Raw genomic sequence first — 22,312 nt, 5'->3', positions numbered from 1 at the left:
ATAAATAAATAACAATAATGTGTATTCCAATGAGGGGCAATGGAATGTTTTGGTATATGTATACATTGTAGAAAGATCAAATTAAGCTATTTCATACCCATCAGCTTCTTATTTATCATCTTTTATGTATGTGGTGAGATTATTTTTCCTTTTTTTTTTTGCTTTGTAATGTAAAGCAAGGCTAGGAAGGAAAGCATCAGCATCTGGTTCCTGTAACAAAGGGGAACCACATTCTCCTTGACCTAAGAAGGGAGAGATATGTTCACTCAAGCAACAAAATACATCTTTCATTGAGAGAAGGTATTTTATATATATTCCACACTCGTGTATCTGAATTGCTGTGTGTGTTTCAGACACAATCAGCAAGCACAATTGCTACGAGACAGAATGCCAAACATAAAGCATGTTTTGTTTCTGCTATATGACACACTCTGGAGAGAAGATGAAAATGGGCTATAATCTTGTCATTACACCTACAGGAAGCATTTGAAGGGGAAGTTGTGTTTTGTTCTTTTTGTTGTTTTGTTTTGTTTTGTTTTCCCTAAAGCAGATGATATGCTCTCACAGTATCTATAGATTTTAAGTGGTAAATAAACAATTTTGCTGCTGTGCCTATGCTAGCTCATTAACCACACATCAGCTACAAAAATAGTCACGTTTAAGGAGATTCTTCCTGAGTTTTATGCTTACCGAAATACCGCTAGAATTGCTACTCTAAAATCCCGTTTATATTTTTTCTAACATACCATATTCCATTCACTCATTCTCTGTTTTTTCTAAATAATTATTTTATTTGACATTATTTATTTATTTAGTTAGTTAGTTAGTTAGTTATATTTGACCAGAGAGGGATAGAGTGAGAGAAAGAGGGAGAGGGAGAGTGAGAAAGCAAGCTGCTAGGTCCAGGACTGGAAATGCAGTCGACCATATGGGGGTTTAACACCCTTAACCACCACGCCACCTACCAGCCCCATTCATCCTCTTTTCTGAACTGATGTGTTTACGTAACATTGATTAGTTAGTAGAGTTCTTATAGAACTTAGAATCTAGAGGACAAAGAGATAGTAACTAATCTTGCGTATAATCATCAAGTCCTTTCCATGGCAAGCATATTCGAGAATAAATGTGAAGGATTTTGAGAGAAGAGAATGTCTTTCTCCATGAGGTCAGGAGAAGGCATCAGCTTGTTCTGGATGAGAGCAGAGAATAAAACGTTTGTAGTAGAGGAGACGTTCAGTACCAAAACCCTGCGAAGGAAAGGCTACAGAAAATTGTAAAAGACTGAGGAGTCAGAATGGATGAAGAGAAGAGGAAGAGGCAGAGACAGTTCAGTCACAGATGAGAGTGGAGAAGGCAGGAGGAAAACAAACAGGATTATTGTAAGCTATGTTGTGGAATTAAGTTTCCCCTATGGAAAGTAAGAGAAAACAATCCTGTTTGTATTCTCAGCACTTTATATATAAGCCAAGTATAAAGTAGATGCACCACAGAGTAGATGCAAGGAGAACTGAAGCTTGTATTAGAATGGTTTTTCTTGTGATGAAAGAAGGGAAACATGAACAAAATCATGAGTTTGTGATTGAAGAATTTCTGTTTTCTTACTCTAGGCTAATAAATTCTGATCTTTCAGGAATTCTGTATATTTTCCTAAGTCATCGCCAGTTTTCCACTTTCACACCAGCAAACGTTGGAGCTCTTAGGCTGTGCTACTCTAAGGACAATTTTTTTTTCTGCTGTCCTCAGACAATCTCAGCTGGAATCATGTAATTCAACCTGCAGGTGTACAATTCCAGTGTAGCAAAGTCTGTCAACAGCACATGACACAAAAACTAATGGTTCATTTTTTTATACATATACCTGCCATGGAAACACTATAAGATCTGTTCAGTGAAACTAGAGAAACTCTTTTTGGACAAACTGCTTTTGTTCTATGATTTCGTCATCAGATCTCTTGGTCTTTCCCCACCAAGTTATCAGAGTCTTCGAGAAAGGTGAAATTAACCTCATCTCACACACAGAGGTACAGAAATATGTTTTAATGAATTACTAGTCTGCTTATTACTAATTTTGAAACACTGCTGTACATATTAATTCTTACATTTCATTCATAGAAAAGTTTTAACCAGTCCAAAGGAAAATGAGAAAAATATTATTATACTAAATATATACAAGATAATGTGATCAAAATAAGATGACAAAAGTAGTCGTTAGCTGTTGGTTGTTTCAAAATACTCTTTCATGGCAAATAAAATATAGTTAACTCTTACAAGTCTCTTGCTAGTTAATGTATTTTTCTTGAAAGTTTAAATGCTTAAGAAGCACTATGGTAGCCCAACTAGTGGTCTCAGAATGTAAACTATAAGCTCAGAAATACTCAGACCTTGAAAATGTCCCAAAACCTGTTACTGGGGAAAAAAGAAAAGAAGAGATTTGCATTATTTGCTAAAACCAGCAGGAGCTTTTGCAGAGCTTCTAGACCCTGAAATACTTGCAGGGTTCCTAACTGAGTCCTCATTTCCTCTTTCTCTCTTTGGTTCTGTGGCCCATAAGAAAACCAAGACACACTGCACACTGCGTGCCCTGTGAATACTGGCCCCTGGTTAGCAAAGGAGCATTCCTAATGTGTCACGTGGGAAGCCAGCATGTCGGTTGGCTCATAGCTGGAAACCATCTTGGAATGCAAGTTACTTGAACTTCCAGTGTCGCTCTAGTCCTCTAGTTCTACATAACAGATATAGTGTTTCCATAGTAGGTGTGGAAAAACAAAAGAGCAGTTTGATTTTTGTGTGTCATGTGCTGATGACAGACTTTTCCATGCTAGTATTGTGTTTGTCCTTGTCATCTGTGTGATATGGAAGTGCGAAACCCTCCCAAAGTTGTACTGTCGAAAGTAATAGGTTTCCTTTTTTCTCTAAGTTTTAATTGTCTCCTTTTTTTCCTTGTTAGGAAATGATTTTTTTAATGATTTAAAGCATGTCATTCAGTTTAGATGTTTTTAAAATTATTTTTTGTCATGTACTAGCACAGGCCAAATACCCCCAAAAAAGGCAGTTTCTATCCACACAGAGTTCCCTCCTCACAAATAAGTAAATATTAAGTCATATTTGTGTCACTACAGAGATCAACAAACAAAAGTCATTTCAGTCTGTGAGTCACAATTACCACTAAGGTCAAATCATTGCCATGTAAATTGATCAGTGTTTTTTTGTTTGTTTGTTTTTGTTTTTGTTTTTTTTAATAATGCAAGACAAGACCCTGTCTTGCCAGGATATTTCAAATGCATACAGTCTTGAACATTGTTTTTTTAATTCATTTACTTAGGAAATCACAGCTCGGATGCAGCATCTGGTTTTCAGGGAGATCTGGCTTTTTCCCCATTTTTCCATCTGGATTGATGGAGGTACAAGCCAATCAAGTGTGAAGCCAAAGGTCTCACAGCAAGACAGGGAATGGTCCAGAAATAAAGTCCAAGAGTTCTCTTTGCTGAAACTGTACCATGCGCCTTCTTTATATATAGATATTATTTTATTAATTCTATTTTAAACCATGGATTGCTGTATCCCTGGTGCTGTTAAAATTGGACATTCAACTGAAGATTGTGATCATAACAGCTCTCATTTGGGAGCATCTGTCACGCCACACGTCCAAGGTAACAGTTTTAATGTTTAGCAGCATGCTTCCTTTAGAAAGCACACAACCTATTTGAAATACTTCACTATTTAGTCTGCCACTGAAAAAAAAAAGTGACCAGCAAAATGTATCCTTCACAACACAGAAAGCACAGAAATTTGGAAAGAAAGCCAAAGTTTAAGACCCAGTTCTGCCACTACCTGGTTCTGTGTAGATCTTGAACTCCCTCAGGCGTGTTTAACTTATATCCAATGGATAGAAATAATACTGCATACCTAAAGGGGTAACGTGAGACAATGAAATCAAGATGGCACTGGGTCAATTGACATGAAAATACTTTAAATGTCATATGCAGATAATGACCATCATTAGATTGGATTGTCTTTATAATATTGCTGAAAATAGAGGTCATCGGCTGGTCATTGTAACAAATTCCTACTTAAATGATTACATACGGAGTTAATACTGGGTGCAGGATAAATGAAAAGTTCAACATGTGTGACACTTTCTTGTCTATATCTGTCAGAAAGAACATGACACTCCAGACATGTTATAGGCTCGCCTACATTTCATTGCCCTCTTGCAGTTAAATGGATCTTTGGGACTAGTTCCCAAAAGGGTCTTCCATAGACATAACCTTAGGCATTTCCAGATGAAAGCATCTAGAACTTGGAACTTATGATGTGACAATCCTTTCGTACTATGTTAGTCATCTACTGTCTTATAAGAAATGACTTGAAATAGCTGTCTCCCAGCTTCTGTAGGTTATACATCTTCCTGTAGCTAGATACTCCAGCTCTTCTGCTTCACAGTTTCATGAAAGGTTGCAATAAGGGTGTCAATTAGGGCTGGAATCTCACGTGAAAGTTCAATGGTGACAAATTCACTTCTACTCTCACTTCCATGGCTGTTGGCTAGTTCAGATCCCTAAGAGCTTCTTGTGAGGAGTCTCCCTGACTTGCCGGCCATCAGCTGAAGATTGCCTTCAGATCTTCCACTTGGAGATCTCAACATGACAGCTTGCTGTATCAACGCCAGTGAGAGAGGAAGTTTACTAGTCATAAAGATTTTTGGAACACAGTAACAAATGTGGCATGCCTTCAGTCCACTGGTTAGAGGTAAATTAATCAAGGAGAAAGAAATTACACAAGACCATGGATGTTAAGAAATGGGTATCAGCACAGGCTATCTTAGAAGAAGATGAGCAGGCTATCTTAGATAGATGGCCATCTGTCTAAGATAAGCTGCCAACAAGTTTATCTATGAAATGAAATTACCACTGTCAGCTCAATTCCTGAATGACTATGTGGAACAGAACCTCCACTCACACGTGCCAGATATGTACCACTGAGATTTCACGGTTCTCTTGTGATCTGGACTAATATAACCTGTATTTAATTTGATCTTTATAGTTAGAATCATTATGTTAGGCAAGAAATTATTCCATAAAATGGGGGTGGAGGGGTGTTGGTCAACACGTTTATGGAAAAATCATATTGTGGAAAAAAGACACACAGATTTCAAAACTGTCATGCACCAAAATAAACTCAAACTTTAATTCAGCTTTTTCTGTGAACTTTTTGAAATTCCTTCATACAGGTAAGAGAATAGATTTATGAATATTGGGTTAATTATTTTCCAAGGTAATAAAACAAGTCATATCAAAGCCTTACGTATATTTAGGATGCTTGACCTCCAAACTGGTATTCTCTTCTTTTTTACTTCTCTCTAATAATGTATTTTGTGCAATCTCTCCCACCCACCATACTGGCACTATGGTTATCGTAAATATTATTAGGTTTTCAAGAAAGTCATGACTAATTTTTTATGCACCATGGCTTTCCTGACAATTCAATGTTTTGCTATTTAAAATTTAAAAAAAAAAGCATGTGTGTTATCTTTTAGAAAATTGCTCTTTTGGTTCTGCTTCCCTAAAAAAATGAGATAAAAATTCATACAATGGCACAAAGTAATTATGACTTGAGCAAGTAGAGAATGTTTAGTATATTCTCTTTGTTCTCCCAAAGTCCTTGCTTGGCCCAGACTTCTATGTTAGCCCTTAATGTGCTGAAATGAATTTTTGTTTATAGCTGTCGCTCAGGTAGTAAGCCTCTTGTGATCAGAAGGCTACATTTTCCTCACTTAAACCACACGTTCTAAAACAATGTGGTGGAATATATGAAATTATGGTTCTCCAGATGAATCCAAGACAAAAGTCTTTTTCCATAAACCTCTAAGTCAGTCAGCCCTGTGTCTTTGTCCATTGGGGCTATTATAACAGATCACCACGCTGGGTAATTCATAAAGAACAGAAATGTATTCCTCTTACTTCTAAAGAATGGGAAGTCCAATATCAAGGTGCCAGTATCCGTAGAGAATTGCCTTCTGCTTCCAAGATGGTACTCTAAATGCTTCATTTTCTGGAGGGAGGAGATGCTCTGTCCTTATATAGCAGAAGGGAGAAGGGCCAAAAGGCCCCAACTCTCTCAGTCATGCCCTATTACAAAGGTAATTATTCATTCATGAGTGTGTAGCCTCCCTGACCTGACACCTCCCAAAAGACCCCTCTCAGAGCCAGTGCACTAGCCTGAGGATTAGGTTTCCAAAGATATAGCCATACCATATTATCCTGCCCCAGCACTGAAATTCATAGACTTTTCACATGCAAAATACATTTATTCTATCCTAATAGCCCCCAAAGTATTTCAATCTAGCATCAAGCCAAAAGTCTAAATTCCAGAGCCTCATCTCCATCAGATATGGGCAAAACTCAAAATATAATTCTTCCCGAGGCAAATTACTCTCCAGCTGTGAGCCTGTGAAATCACACTAGTTATACAGCTCCCAATGCACTGACAGGGTAGACAGGGTAGACATTTTTACATAAAAACTTAGCACTCAGGTTTGGGAATCTGAGAGCCACTGATTGAATCATAATTTCATCCAGGAATTGTATTTTTGTCCTTGGACAAGTTACCTAACTCCCCCCACCCTGGATTCCTCTACCTGAAAAGCTGGGCTAGTAGCATTGACTATCTTAAGAACATTTTATGGAGATTAAATAAAAGTCCTTTATATGGTACCTGGCAACTAATAACGACTCATTAAATGTTGGCCCTTATTATCGCTGGATACTTTATTATTATAGTTGCATATCATCATTACGAAGAGAGTATTATATAGAGATTCTGATCATAATACTGTATCTTTACTAAATTTTCAACCAAAGTCAAGCGTCACAGAATGTCAGTTGTACTCATGTGGCCCCTTGACCACAATACAGACACACGGAGTAAAGCCACATGGCTAGACAAGAAATATGTTTGCATTTATTAACACAACTGTCCTGGTCCATTTGGGTTGCTATAACAAAATACCATAAAGTGGGTAGTTTATAAACACCAAGAATTTGTTTTTCACAGTTTTGGGGCTGGGAAATGGCAAGACCAAAGACCTGGAAGATTTGGTGTCTTAAAAGGACCTGCTTTCTGGTTGGTAGATGTCACCTTCTCACAGTGTCCTCACATGATGGAAGAGGCAACAGATGGCTTGTGAGTCTCCTTTATAAGAACACGAAGTCCCACTCATGAGGGCTCTGTGCCATGACCCAATCTAGGGTCAAGGCATCATCTCCTAATGGCACCATCCCAGGGCTTAGCATTTTACAAATGAATCTGGGGGCAGGGTGGAGGGGATACAAAAACACTCAGACTATAGCAAAAGCTTAATCATATGAGAGTTTGAATCCTTTCTAACCTGATAATATTTGAGAGAACCAAGTTTTACATTCCAGGTTTATGTTTTTTAAGCAAGATAAAGGGGAAAGATATACCCATCTGAATAATGCAGACAAAATTTTTAAAGTCTAAAACTGTCAAAAGGGCAAGGCAATATTATTCTGTCATTCAAATTTGGAACTAGACAGAATGGATGCAATTTCTCCCTGGAAAACCAGGAAGAAGCTATTCAGTTTTAGTGTATGCTATTAGCAAAAAAAAAAAAAAAAAAAAAAAAAAAAAAAAAAAAAAAAAAAAAAAAAAAAAAAAAAAGTACTTGCCTTCAAAGATTAAGTGACTGAGGAGAACTGAGGACTTAATTTTTTTTAATAATTTTTTTGGAGCCTTCTGAGCTCTTTTGGTTAAGAGCCATAATTTGTGAAATGTCCATTTGGGAAACAAGGACTTTGTTTTGTATTGGAGCTGGTTTGATGCTTTCTTAGTAAAGAGGCTAAATATAAGACTCGAGGAGCTGGGGACTGTGTGTCTTTTACAGAGGGCTATGGCTCCCACCTCCTGCAACTTTCTCTCTGATCTCATTGTCAACTCAGCGGCCAGAAGGAGCTCTTCACACAAACGTCTGATCATGTCACTGGTCTGGCTCCAGTACTTCCAATTCCCCTTCAGAATCAGAGCCAAAGTCCTTGTTACGTCCTACAAAGCCGAGCAGGCTGCTCCCTGCCTCCTACCAATTCTCTCTGATCTCATTTTCTATTTTCTCTTTCACTCTGCAGGGCTATCCCATCCTTCTCGATGGGCTTCGAACACGTTCCCTCTTTAAGGCCTTCGTATTTACGGTACCCTTCTTGTGATCACATGACTCAATCTTTCAGATCCTGAGAGTTTTGCTCAAATGTGGCTTTCTCTAGTGCCCCTCTGATGTTCTTGGCATTCGCTGCATCCTTCTACAACCTTCACAATCATCTGACATGCTAAGCTTCACTTCTCATCCATTTCTCTTCACAAAACCTAAGATCCATGAGAGAAAGGATTCTTCTTTGTTTGTTTTGTTTGCTGCTGCATCCCTCCTGCCTCGAATAGTATATGACACGTAGTAGGTGTTGAATAAATGTTTGTTGAATAAATTTAAAATATACAAATGAATGGTGTTAATAAGGCCAAAATGTATATCGTAATACTGCTATTGACAATATTCTATTAGCAAACTGAGGGGAAAATGTATCTGAACCATAAGTTGGAAATACGAAGTAAAAAAAAGTATGAGAAATGAACAAAGATTAGCCTCTAGTTCATTTTAAATAAAAAGACAGGATGATCTCACAACCCACATTTTAATTATTAAAAGGACAAATTGAGATTTTATAGAAGAACAAAGATATAAGATAAACTGCCCAGATACCTCGAATATGAGGAACTACAAATAGAGCAACTAATAAAGTCACCAACACAGAATGTCATGTTCAGAAAAATCAAGATTACGGTGTCACGGCTTCATTATTCTTGCCAATTGAGAAGTATAGGAAATGAAGTCAAACGTAGCCAGTGACACCAAGGCACAGAGTGACAGGAAGACAGGGGAGTAATAGTACCACAGTCATGATTCATGCCCATGTTAATTCAGGCTTGCTCTTAACCAGTTTCACATTAAAATCTGATGGAGAAAGATAAGGCAATGAAGTGAAGCCACATAAGACCTTTCTACGCTTTTCAAATGAACATCAGAGAAATCGAAAGTCAGAAAGAAGGGTGATCTTTAAATAATGTCAAAGGGCCATTCATTTCTCACACAGCCAGAAATGGAAAAGAAGGCAGACAACCAAAAAAGCAAGCTGGGATAGACAACAGATATTAAAAGCAGTTTTCTATTCCCAAACACTTGTAGACTTGCTTTTTAACTCCCTTTGCTTGATATCCAAGCCTGCCAAACTTTATGAACTCGACTCTTTCACCAGATGGCGTGTTCTCAAGTTCCTCTCTACTACTATCTTTTCCAAGTAGAGTTGAAAAGGAGAAAAAAAAAAAAGGAAAAAAAAATCCAAAAGCTCGGCAAAGGGAACTATTCTTTTTATTTTGGCAGTGATGAGCAGCTTTTTGGCAGGCAACACTGTGAGTTAACATTGTTAGCGCTTTGGAATTGTCTGACTTTTGTCGTGTGTTTAAGCTGATTAGCCCCCTGGGTGACTTTGGCTTCCAAGGCAGCGTTTCTTTTGACAGCTTGCTGAGGGTACAGATGTCTGGACAACAGATAAAGTTCTTAACCCTTATTTCTCATTTGGTTTCTGCTCCACTCATATTTGAATAGTGCCTACAGACTTATAAACAGTTAGAAGGCAATCGTTTATAACATTTGGGGATGTTCACTTATGGCGCTAACCATTATTTGCTCTGGCCAATTGGCATCAGTAGCTGTGCAATAAAACATTTCTTCCTTCATTTTATGATTTCTTTCACATGCTAAACTCTGTAGGTTCTACCCCTGCAATCTTCAATCAGTTCCAACTCCTTGACTTCTATTGCTACTACTGTTTCTCTATTTATTTCTAGTCTTGAAACCTAAAAATGAAAACAGCCATCACCTCAGCTTTCCCGATACGAGCACGTCTTCAGCCCATCCTCATTCCCCTCCATGTGGTTGACGTTCCATTCAAACTGACATAGCCTCTACTTCCTGGTTATGCCCGTATGGACTGGCTCTGTGCCTTTCTTCATATTCTATTCGTCTTATATCTTGTTCCGTGATCCATTGTTCAACATCAGTGTTCAAGCCACTGCAAGTCACCATGATATATCTGTTTCCCTCATAATTTTACTAATTTTTATATATCGACTCCTAGGTCTATTATACGTACATTGGATTTTCTTCTATATATATGCTCCATCAAATCAAGACTATACTTTTCTAACAAAATTCACCTTCCTGAAGGGCAAATCATGACTTGCTATAAAGTAAAATCCCAACACATTCACATAGGTCATTGTCATTATAATAATCCTTTTATTTCTATAATAATTGTGGTGACCTTGTTTTCCTGACTGAGTGAAGACAGGTATCCAAAAGTTAAAAGCATATATTATTTGAATTTATTTTATTTCTTTTATCTATTATAAAAAGCATTCATCTATGCATATAAAGAAAACAGACAACAGTGTTCAAAGTTTCACTGTAAGAGCAAGATATCAGAAAATATTGGAATATCCATTCATAAACAGATGGCAAATACATTATGAACTATTCCTATGTAATGGAATGCCATGCAGCAATGGAGGATGAATCTAGATTTATCAGTAACAGTCATTGATATTGTAAGAGAAAAATAACAATTTGCAAAAAACACATATGATGGAATATAGTAGTTAATAAAAATAAAGGTGGGCCTGGAAGTTAGTGTAGTGGTCAATTTGGTCGACCATGGTTGACTGTGGCTCAAGTCCTGGACCTGGTGGTTTGAAATTCATGCCAGGTGTATGTGCATATGTGCCCAAAGTTCCTGGAGGAGAATAGAGGAGTAGGGATTGCAGTTTGGCCATCCCCGCTAGAGAGTGATTTCTTACTTTCTCTCTCTCTCTCTTTCTCTCTCTCTCTCTCTCTCTCTGTGTATGTGTGTGTGTGTGTGTGTGTGTGTGTGTGTGTGTGTGTCTGGTGAGTGCACATGCTTTATAGCAAAAAAAAATCTCTAAAAAAGAAGAAAAGAATAGAAACAAAGGCACTGAAAAAAATGTCTGGAAGAATTTGACAAAAATTGTTACTTCTTTAGAAGGATATTTGAGCAGTGAGGATAAAAGGACCCTTTCTTTTGACTCTCTTTACCTTCTTATTGTTTAAATTATTTCAAAGAGAATGTAATCACAAGTTATGCACTTATTTTAAACCTTTTATAAAATGGCAAATAGCCTCACAGTGGATTACATAATGAAAACCTGATGTGTTATTGTCTGTATTTGTTTATTTATTTTTTCACAGTCACATCAGAGTAAACAGCTCGAGAAGTCTGCTACAATGCTAATGTAATTTTAGAGAGTGCTGGCAAAAATAGAAAGAACCTCTCAAGCATATTGGTCAGATATAATCTTCAAGTTAAGGTATCATTTTTCATGAGGGAAATTAGTAACATTGTAGAGTATCAGAGTATAGAATTTATGTGATATTAAATGCTTGAAATATTGAAGGATATCTACAAGGAACAAGATAAGACTATGTCATTTAAGAAGAGTTTAGTTTGAACCAGCTTGCTGTGGTGGTTGAGGCAGTTGGATCTCACATGGCCAACTGTGTGGTTTTAGTCCCAGACCCACGGCTTGAGAAACATGGTAGATGTGTGTGCATGAGAGATTAAGATCTTGAAAGGAGATAGAAGAGAAAATATTATGATGTGGCCATACTCTCTCGGGGTGCTTTTTCATTTTCATTTTCTTTCTCCTTCTCATGAGCATATATACCCTATAGAAAAACAAAACAACAACACCACCAAAAAAAAGAAAAAAAAAAGCAGGGACCAGCAGGTGGTGTGGTGGTTAAGGTGCTGGATACTCCCACATTGCAGATCATGGCTCGAGTCCTGGACCTGTTGGCTGCAGATCTTGGCTCGAGTCCTGGACCTGTTGGCTTGCTTTCTCAATACCCCCCACCCCTTCTCTCTCTCTCTCTCTCTCTCTCTCTGTGACTCTCTCTGGTCAAATTAAAAAAAGAAAAAAAGAGTGAATGAATAAATTTAAATAATTCTTTTTTTAAAAAAGAAAAAACAAACAAGCAAACAAATAAACTAAAAGGCTAACTTGAAAGCAGCAGACTGCTTGCAAAAACAAATTTCTCATATAGCTAAGTAGCCCCTGGGAAGCACTCTCAGGGTACATTAATTGAATCAGCTTTCTATGATGGTCTTACACTTTCCTCTCTTCATTGCAAAATGACCTCAAGAACTATATGTTTCTATGGAAATATTACAGACTGGGATAAAAGGAGGGCAGAGTTGTTTTTCCTGTATCATTGTTGAGTGCGATCAAGCATAGCCTCCACCTGCTCACCTGTCAGCCCCTATGCAGAGAAAATAGCCGCATGGTGACACTGATTGAACTAATGACCTCTAAAAGCCATTCCAGGCCTCCTGCACTGTCCTCTCTAAGTATCTGCACAAACATGCCTAATCTCTAACACACCAAACAGCCCTCTAGCACTGTCAAAGGCTAGAGTGCCATCTTATTTTATTTTATTTTATTTTATTGTTATTATTATCATTTTAGGCTTTTGCTATACCACACGTGCATCCGCAAAGAGAGACAGAGACATATAGAGAGAGAGGGAAAGTGAGGATGATCATGCTGCAGTCCCCTCTCCTCCATTCTTCTCTTGGGATTTTGGGCATGTACACACACATGCCTGGCATGATTATCAAGCCACCAGGCCCAGTACTCAAACCATGAAGTCAGCCATGTGAGATCCAGCTGTCTTAACCTCCATTTTACCTGCTAGCCCCAAGTATCATCTTATTTTTAAAGAACCAATGTCAAACCTTGAAGTCAAGTTATTTAGCTAGGACAAAAACAGGTTATGTATAGTCATAGAATCAAATTATTCTAGCTATGTAATAAACCACTGGTGTCATACTCAAAAGGGAGAAAAAAATAACCATTTTGTATGGTTACAAATATCATTCAGAAATAAGACTTCCCAGGACCAGCAGTTAGCATAATGGCTATGTCACTGGACTCCCATGTAGTCGCCCACATTGAGTCCTGGACCGGGGGTGGCTTAAACTCACGCCGGGCGCATGTGCATGTGTGCCCAAGATCCTGAGAGGAGAATGGAGGAGAAGGAATTGCGGTGTGACCATCCCCACTGGGGGGTGATTTCTCACTTTCTGTCTCTCTGTTTCTCTCTGTCTTTCTGGCGAACACACACGCCCTATAGCAAAAACCTCTCCAAAATAAAAAGAAAGAACTAAGGCTTCCCATGAACGTTTTTTGAAATAAATTTTTACTGCTATAATAATAATACCGTGAGAGTATTAAAGCACATCCTCATAGATTTTTTTTTTTTTTTTTTGCTGTGGAAAACACAGTTCACATGAGATCCTACCCTTTTAACAAAATTTTAAGTAAAAGATAGAGTATTGCTAGCTATAGGCACAATACTGTAGAGTACATTGCTAGAAAACATTGGACTTGCTATTATTCAAGATTCTCATCTTTAAAATTCAGTCCCCTGCTCCTCTTTCTAGATTTTGGTTGTTTTTGTACACAGCCAATTCCTTTCTGGTGCCATTATCTACTAAGCCTCCTCACTATATGGAGCTCATCATTATTTCCAGTTCCTATCCACGGAGAAGATGGATTTAGGAGCTGGACAGTGATTATACCATAGTAATTTATAAAGGTCTTCTTAGAATTGGTCCATTTCACACGTGCTAATGACCAGCCCCCTGAGTCTTCCATTACCCTCTATTACCAAACCTGCAGAGATGCTTTGCAGGACTTCAGCCTTAATAACGATGAAAAGGCAGATGCAGGCACCTATTTATCAAATCTCAGCATCTAGTTCATTTATGAAGCAGTAAGCCCTGGCCATAACACTGGCTCACTATACTTCACTTACTCAACTCCCAAAGATATTTAATGGTGTCTTCATTATTCGTTCATTAGTTAACCATCCAATCATTAGATAGAGCACCTAGCCACATCTCCTAAATCTAAAATGTTATATTTACTTTTTTATATCCTCTCTAGCAACATATTCACTAGCTGTCAGTTGTAAATGAACATGCAATTTCTAATACAACTTGATGAAGTTTGACCAGATTTCTATTAAAAAATAAAGGGGGGGGGCACATTTGTCCCTCAGACATTAACAGTAATCGACAGCTAATCTGTGGCAATGGAATTGACTTAAATGAAGTGTCTGAGTGATACATGGAGGAGAGTATGTCGTGATGAAAACCATTTCTTTGCTATCTAATTTAAGGTATGCTAACCAAGTATGATTCATATCATAATTTTAATTATATTTTTAGTATTAAATGTGTTTCATTTTCATTCAGTTTTACAGACTTCACCTACAACTCTATATTGTTGAACATATCGTTACTCTTGAGTTTTACTATTAAGTCAAAATGGAATTCAGGGCAGGCAATAACTTCTCATACCCAAAGACCCAGAAATAGGCCAAACTTCACAGGCTAAGGGCACCATCCTTCACAAAGATGACCTCACTTCAGAAATAAGTTTAGGGATCCCTAGTATCTCCACTGCTGAAGTATCTAAAAATGCAGGGATTCTCACTAACCCTTTGGTATCAATAACTCACTAGAGCACTTCACATCACTGAGCATGGTACTGTATTTGATTACAAGCTTATCATTGCAAAAGGATAGAAATTAAAACGAACTACAGGGAGACAAGCATAGGATGAAGTCAGAGAGGGTTCTAAACATGAAGCTTTTATGGTCTCTGGATATGTATTACCCTCCTGGGACATGAATGTGTCACTATGCAAAGCATTGCCAACCAAGTAAGTTCACCTGAGCTTGGTGTCCAAACCTTTTATTGAGGGTTTATTATGTAGGTATAATTGATTTAATCATTGAACAAATGATTGAGCTCTATCTTTAATCTTTCTCCTTTCCCCAAAGGTAGTGCTGATAGCAGATGCTTCAAGGTCTCAACCCTCTAATCACATGATTGGTCTTGGCATAGCCAACTCCTATCCTGAGTTATTTCTTTGACCTAAACTACCAGGCATAGTCCAAAAACCTATTCTAAGTAACAAAGTTATTCCTATCACTTGAGAATTCCAAGGATTTAGCATCCACCAGTCTGGAACTGAGGACAAGGTCCATCAAAATTATTTAGTTCAAGGATTTAGAGGTTGCTTCTCAGGAACTGGAAACAAAAGCTAGTAAAATGTCTTATTACAAAAAGCAGAAATTAGAGGAACAGCAGTTAGCGTAATGGCCATGTCGCTGGACTCCCACGTAGTCGACCGCGGTTCGCGTCCCAGACCCGGGGGCTTAAAACTCATGCCAGGCGCGTGTGCGTGCATGCCCAAGATCCCGAGAAGAGAATGGAGGAGGAGAGATTGCGGCATGACCATCCCCCCTGGGGGGCGATTTCTCGCTTTCTGTCTCTATGTCTCTCTCTGTCTCTCTGGCGAGCGCACGCACCCTATAGCAAAAACCTCTCCAAAAAAAAAAAAAAAGAAAAAGGCAGAAATTAAAAATGGAGAGATATTTCATTATGTTCATGTTTCCCTTTTTTATATAAAATTAAAAATTCCTGAGATATACACAGGGGAAACTGTCAGCACAGTACACTAACAGCAGTAAAACAGACTTGACGTTCAATACTAATCACTGGTCACTTTTTTTTTTAATATCACTCACCCCCACCCCACAAAAGCCAATGGCTCAGTTGGAAGAGGAGTGTAAGGAGAAGGAACTATGCCCCATGTGTATCCAATAGTTGGAAAACCATCTGGGCAAAATGGTAGCCCAGCAAAGGCTGACCTACAGAGCTCCTTTCCTCAGACTTCGTAAAATCCAACTTTCTTCATAACCTATGTAGGTTTCTCTAGCTGTGACAATAGACGATGTTATCCTGACTATGGAACAGACCTTTTTTTCTTTAGTTTTGGTTTTTGAGCACTTATTTCTTTCTTTTAATCCATCCTTTCCCCAATATTTTATTTACAATTAAGACATAATATTATTTATATGTAGAACATGCAAAAAGAGTTGGAAGACATTTGATGAAAAGGGAGGAGAATGCTTCAGGGACTAATGTTTGATGAGCAGAACAATCTCTCAGAAGTTCAATGCCCGGGCTGGGCTACGTTCACCAGGAATCCCCAGAGCCTCTAGGGCAGTCATGTGACCAGACACCAAGTTTTCTGGCTGCTTACATTACTCAGCTTCCCTTTGACCTTCAGGAAGTGTATCTTGAACCCCAGTCCAACACCTTTAGAAAGCCCAAAGCCAACCAATACTTTTGTCCATTTTTTTTTTTTTAAGAGAAATTTTTGCTATAGGGCATATGCACTCACCAGAGAGACAGAGACAGAAAGCAAGAAATCAACCTCAGGGAGAATGGCCATGCTGTAACCCCTTCTCATCCATTCTCCTTTCCATGTTTTGGGTATGCATGCACATGTACCCAGCATGAGTTGTAAGCCCCTGGGTCCAGGACTCCAATTGTAGTCAACTACATGCGAATTCAGTGATGTAACCATTATGCTATCTGCTGGCCCCATCTTTTTGTACATTTCTATCAAACACACTTTAAAAGCAGTTGATTCTTTCTCCTATCAGTTGTTGATACCGTGATCTGATTCTTACAGCTTTTCCTCCACTGGCAGTCCAGCTTCTCACAGGAATCCTTCTGTCCTTGGTAAGACTTATCTGTGACCAGGCTGGTGAAGAATCAAGTCATTGTTTTCTCCAAGCACTGCCCCAGGACCTATGAGAATCCCAGCGTGCTAAGTAACTGACTGTTCAGAAACAGGATCAGGACACATGGGCTGGGAAAAGCTGATTCCTCAAACCAACATGTCAATGGTGTCCCATAAGAAAAGCCTTGTTAGTGGTGCAGGCTGGGAACTGGAGCACTCCACATTCTCTCACTGGTAAGCACTGCACAGCGGAGACGTCCAAACAGGTGCGAATGTTCTCGGAGTATCCACCAGGAGACGTTGGCCTATCTTAGGCATGACAGTCCTTTCCCCCCAACAAATAATCCCAAAGAAATGCCATCAAAACAGCTAGAAAAAAAGAAAAAAAAATTCTTCAAATAGAAAATATACGGCTTCATAAAAATATGCTTATCTCTGTTTTTTTTTTTTAGAAATTTCATAGAGCCACAGTTTGGCATGAAATGTAGTCTTCCCTAAAAGTACGCCCTACATGTTGGACAGAACTTTCAAAAATCCTATGACTGAGATATTGGAAATTTCCAAGTTTAACTTACATAGACAAATGTTCCTTTTGTCTCGTGAGAGATTTCACACACACACACACACAAGATGAGAAGCACCCTCAGCAGGGCCCTGCCACATCACGATCCCTTCCCTTCAGTTTCCCAGCCTGTCTGGATCATGGGCAGGCTCCCAGCAGGCTTCCAGGCTGAGTGGGAGCAGGAGTCAAACCCGCTGGCATGTGGCTTCTGGCTCCACAGTCTGGTACGCTATTGATGGCACCACAGATGCCGAGCTTGGACAATGTTCTTGATAGCTGCATTGGGTGAACTAACAAGAGTGTTTACCCTTTACGATGCCAGGAATGGGAGAGACAAAAGTAATCAATTATTATTGTTTTTTTTTTGGAGAGGTTTTTTTCGCTATAGGGCACATGCACTTGCCAGACAGACAGAGAGAGACACAGAGACAGAAAGCGAGAAATCATCCCCCAGGGGGGATGGTCACGCCACAATCCCTTCTCCTCCATTCTCCTCTTGGGATCTTGGGCACACACACACACGCGCCCGGCGTGAGTTTTAAGCTACCAGATCCGAGACGCGAACCATGGTCGACTACAGGGGAGTCCAGCGACATAGCCATTACACTAACTGCTGGTTCCCATCAATTATTTTTTTTAATGGCCTACCAATATTCTGAAATCAGCCAAAGACCTTGGAGTTTTATGTAACTCCAATATTGAAACACCTACAAAAAGAACTACGACTGAAATAAAGTATATTAAACTGTCTGCTCTTATTAAAATTTGGTCACATTAAAGGGAGTAATTCATGACGAGTCATCAAGAGCAAGTGACTATGAGACACATGTCTCTTTCTCTGTCTCTGTCTCTGTCTCTCTCTCTCTCTCTCTCACACACACACACACACACACACAAACATACACAAAGGCAATATTTCGGTTCAGGCAAATGGAAATGCATTCGTAAGTTACCTAAAGGGGCCATCTGCTCTCCATTCACTAGCCATTACCATGTGTAGTGTTTAGATGCATCAGGTGATCTTGTTTACTAAGTTCTTCAGATAAAGCTACTCTAAAGTCATAGACATGAGGGTCAGATCTCAGGTTGGAGCCACTCTCCATGCTTTCCTTTAAGGTGGTCTCTCTCATCTGTTATGAGCAGACCTCTTGGTGGTGTATTATAGTAATTATATGTATTTTTAGTTCAGGGATGTTTTACTGCCTGGATTTTCTATTTCACTTTTTTGCTTTTTCATCCTAAAGACTAAAGGCACTTATATGTGCCTTCAAATGTGTAGGATACGTGATAGTTTAATAAATCATAAATCAGGTCATGGCATGGGGGTCGGGGTAGCTGGATTCCACATGACCAACTGTTTAGTTTCAGTCTTGGACTCAGTGGCTTGAAAAGCACACCGGATTGGGACCAACCTGTGGTGTGGTGGTTAAGGTGCTAGACTCCCACATGGCTGCCTGTGGTTCAATTCCCAGATCTGGCAGCTTAAAAATCACTCCCGGGATGTGCGCATGCGCGCTCAAAACCCCAAGAGGAGAATGAAAGAAAAGGGATTGCAGTGTGGCTTTTCTCCCTGGGGGCTGACTTCTGACTTTCTTTTCACTTTCTGTCTCTGTCTTTCTCTCCGATGAGCGCACATGCCTATGGCAAAAGCTTTTTTAAAAAAGGAAAAAGAAAAAGAAAATAAAAAAAGAGGTGTACGTGTGTCCCCAACATTCTAAAAGGAATGAAAAATGGAGAAAGAATTGTAGCATAACCATTCCCTATGGGGGGGGGTTCTTTTTCATTTTTCCTTTCTCTATCTCCTGCCACCTACGTCCTCTGGCAAAATAAAAATAAATAAATAAATAAAAGAATATAAAGAACTCACAGTATTTGGCTAAAAGAAGAAAAGATATCTAAATAATATTCAATATAGGGACCAGAAGATGATGTAATGGCTATGTCGTTGGACTCTCATGTAGTTGACCGCGGTTCAAGTCCCAGACTGGATGGCTTAAACTCATGCTGGGCGCATGTGTGTGTGTGCCCAAGATCTGCCCTATAGAAAAAAAAAAAAAAAAAACTCTCCAAATATTTAACATCATTAAAATTAGAGAATCAACTATCTTCCAGGTGGAGAAAAATCATCATTCAAAATGTACGGTGACTTTAATGATTCCAACACTCCAAACAGATGCGTTTCATCAGCATATGAAATTTAAGTTAGTGATTCTTATCTAACAAAGGAGAATTGTAATTTGTATTCAAAACTGAATTGCACTTGCAAACAAGGTTGTATATTCAATCATTAACTGCCTTTGAAATTGTCAGAAATATACTTCTTCATAATTACCCAGTTAATGTACAATTACCTTTAATTAGGTTTTGATCAATTTACAGCATATGTCCCCAAAATTAGCAATCATAAAAAAAATCTTCAGAAATGATGAAACCTAAAAATAGTTTGCTGCATTCCCCCTTATTCAGGAACGTGGAAAAAATAGCTTATTTATGTTTCTCATTCCTTTATATTCAGATCGTTTTCTCGACCTCATTTCCTATCTTGTCTAAACATTTCTTGATGTTTTACTTAATTTTTGCAAGACAAAGCTTCCGTGGTGAACAAAGATAGGTAATTATCTTAAAGATATCTGTGCATTTGTTTGCCAAAAGTCATTTTCAGAAGTGTTTTGTTGTAGTAAATGATAGCCTGTTGAAGTACTATTTTCTTTTAATTAAAGAGAATTCTGATTTCCATGAGACTTTATGATAGTCATAAGTAAAACAGGCCATGTTGCAAAGCTTTCTCAGCCAAACTAGTGGCAAAGTGCCTACAATGATAGATCAAGGTCAGCCTCATAGCCTAGTGGTTAGGGAGCTGGATTCCACATGGCCCACTGGGGTTCAAAACCTAACCTGGTGACTTAAAAACCATGCAAGGTTGGACACCTGTTGGGCACACTCCAAATTCCAATAGTATAGAAAAATGGAGGCGGGGTTGTGGTGTGACCATACCCCACTGAGGGGTACTTTCTCCCTATCTCTTGCTCCCATCTTCTCTCTCTCTCTCTGGCAAGGGTACGTACCCTCTGACATCAAGCAAAGGTTCTGAATGTTAAACTGACATTGGCAACTCAGCCCACAAATATAGGCCGGAATGTGCATGCTAAACCTCAAGAGGGTGGCTTTCTGCTAAATTAGAGATCTGACTAGAACCCAGAATCCTTGTCAATATATTGGTTGTAGTATTTTACTATAGTTTTGGAAAATATTATCATTACAAGAAATTAGATAAATTGTGCATATGATGTGTTTTTTTTTGTAAGTGCATGTGAATCTAAAATTATCTCAATTAATGTACAAAAAAGGGGGGGGGATGACTACATAATATAGCAGTATCTATCTGGCTAGCACAGTTTAAATCCCTGGATTAGTCAGCCTAAAACACACTAGGCACACAGGTGCCAAAGATCCAATGGGCTGGAGGAATAGAGTAAGAGGACCATAATTGAGTGCAGGCCATTCTGAGAGTCTCTCTCTCTCCCCCTACATCCTTACTCTCACACACATAAGCACATGCTTTAACATACGTGTGGGAGGGAAAGGGCTCAGAGCTTTTTAAAAATGCAAACAGTCCCACATCCTGATTGTAAATGTTTATACAGAAACTTTATTTGTGATTGCTCCAAACTGCAGCCAACCAACTAGAACCAAGTGGTTCTCCGCTGAAGAATACATAAATTAAGTGTGGTACATTCATAAAACAATGAGATACGATCCTCATGCAACAACAATTTTAAATAGAAATCCATTATGCTAAGTGAAAGAAACCAGAACCAAAGACTACATATTCTATTATTCCATTTATAAAACATCTTTTCAGGACCAGCTGATGGCATAATGGCTACGTCACTGGAATCCCCTAGAGTGGGACACAGTTCAAATTCCTGACCTGGTGGTTTAAAATTCAAGCTGGGCTCGTGTGCAAATGTGCGTGCCCAAGAGCCTGAGAAAAGAATGGAAGAGAAGGAATTGCGACATGGCCCTCCCCCTGGGGTGGTGATTTCTTGCTTTCTGTCTCTCTGTATCTGTCTCTCCAGTGAGTGCATGAGTCCTAGAGCAAAAATCTCTCTCTGAATAAAAACAAGACATTATTTCAAGGGCAAAACTATAGGAGGATGAAACCAAGGCTGGGGATGAGAGCAGGGATTGATTGTTGGGAGGATTTTAGAATTTGGAGGGGTGGCATGGAAACTTTTCTATATTGCTTCAATATCTTGATTGTGGTTATGGTTACATAACTTTATACTTTTTCTCAAAACTTTCATAAATGCATAATAAAAATTGTAGATTTGGCTATGTATAAATTTTACCTTAATTAAAGAAAATGAAAAAATAAAAGAAATTACATTAATGTGGCTGTTGAATACTCAAGACCCATTAGTATCATAAAAAAGTAGATTATTTTTCTCTTTTTTATAGCCCATATAAACATTAAAACTACAATTACAGCATTCTTTAATATCATTCACGACCTTGCCATCCCAAGATGGTATATTCTTTCATTTTTCCTTATACTGCCTATATATTCTATAACTCCATCACTGAATTCAACACATAGTTTGTGTTTTCTACTTTAAAGTATTTTTAATAGAATCATATTTATAAGGACCATTCTCCATCTGTACATTATTCTATCTTCTTAAAATATGACTTATTTAACTTTTCCTCATTAGAGGGTATTTGGGTTGTATTAATTCTTTTCGGTAATATAACCCAAACTTCATGGATACATGTAATCAATATTTCTTTTGAATACTTTCTCCATTGGGGTAAATTTCAATACATGGAATTACAGCAAAGGGGATAAATTCTTAATTATCCTTCATAAATATTGTTCTGATTTTCTTAAGATAAGTTTTGTTTACATTTCTGCCCATACTAAAAATTTTAACAATTCTATAATCACTCATATACACTGGTGTGTGTGTGTACATATATATATATATATATATATATATATATATA

This window comes from Tupaia chinensis, unplaced genomic scaffold (genome assembly GCF_000334495.1).
Source record: "Tupaia chinensis unplaced genomic scaffold, TupChi_1.0 Scaffold000281_1, whole genome shotgun sequence".
Taxonomy (NCBI): Eukaryota; Metazoa; Chordata; class Mammalia; order Scandentia; family Tupaiidae; genus Tupaia; species Tupaia belangeri.
The sequence above is the reverse complement of the archived record's forward strand: the minus strand, read 5'-3'. Positions refer to the sequence as shown.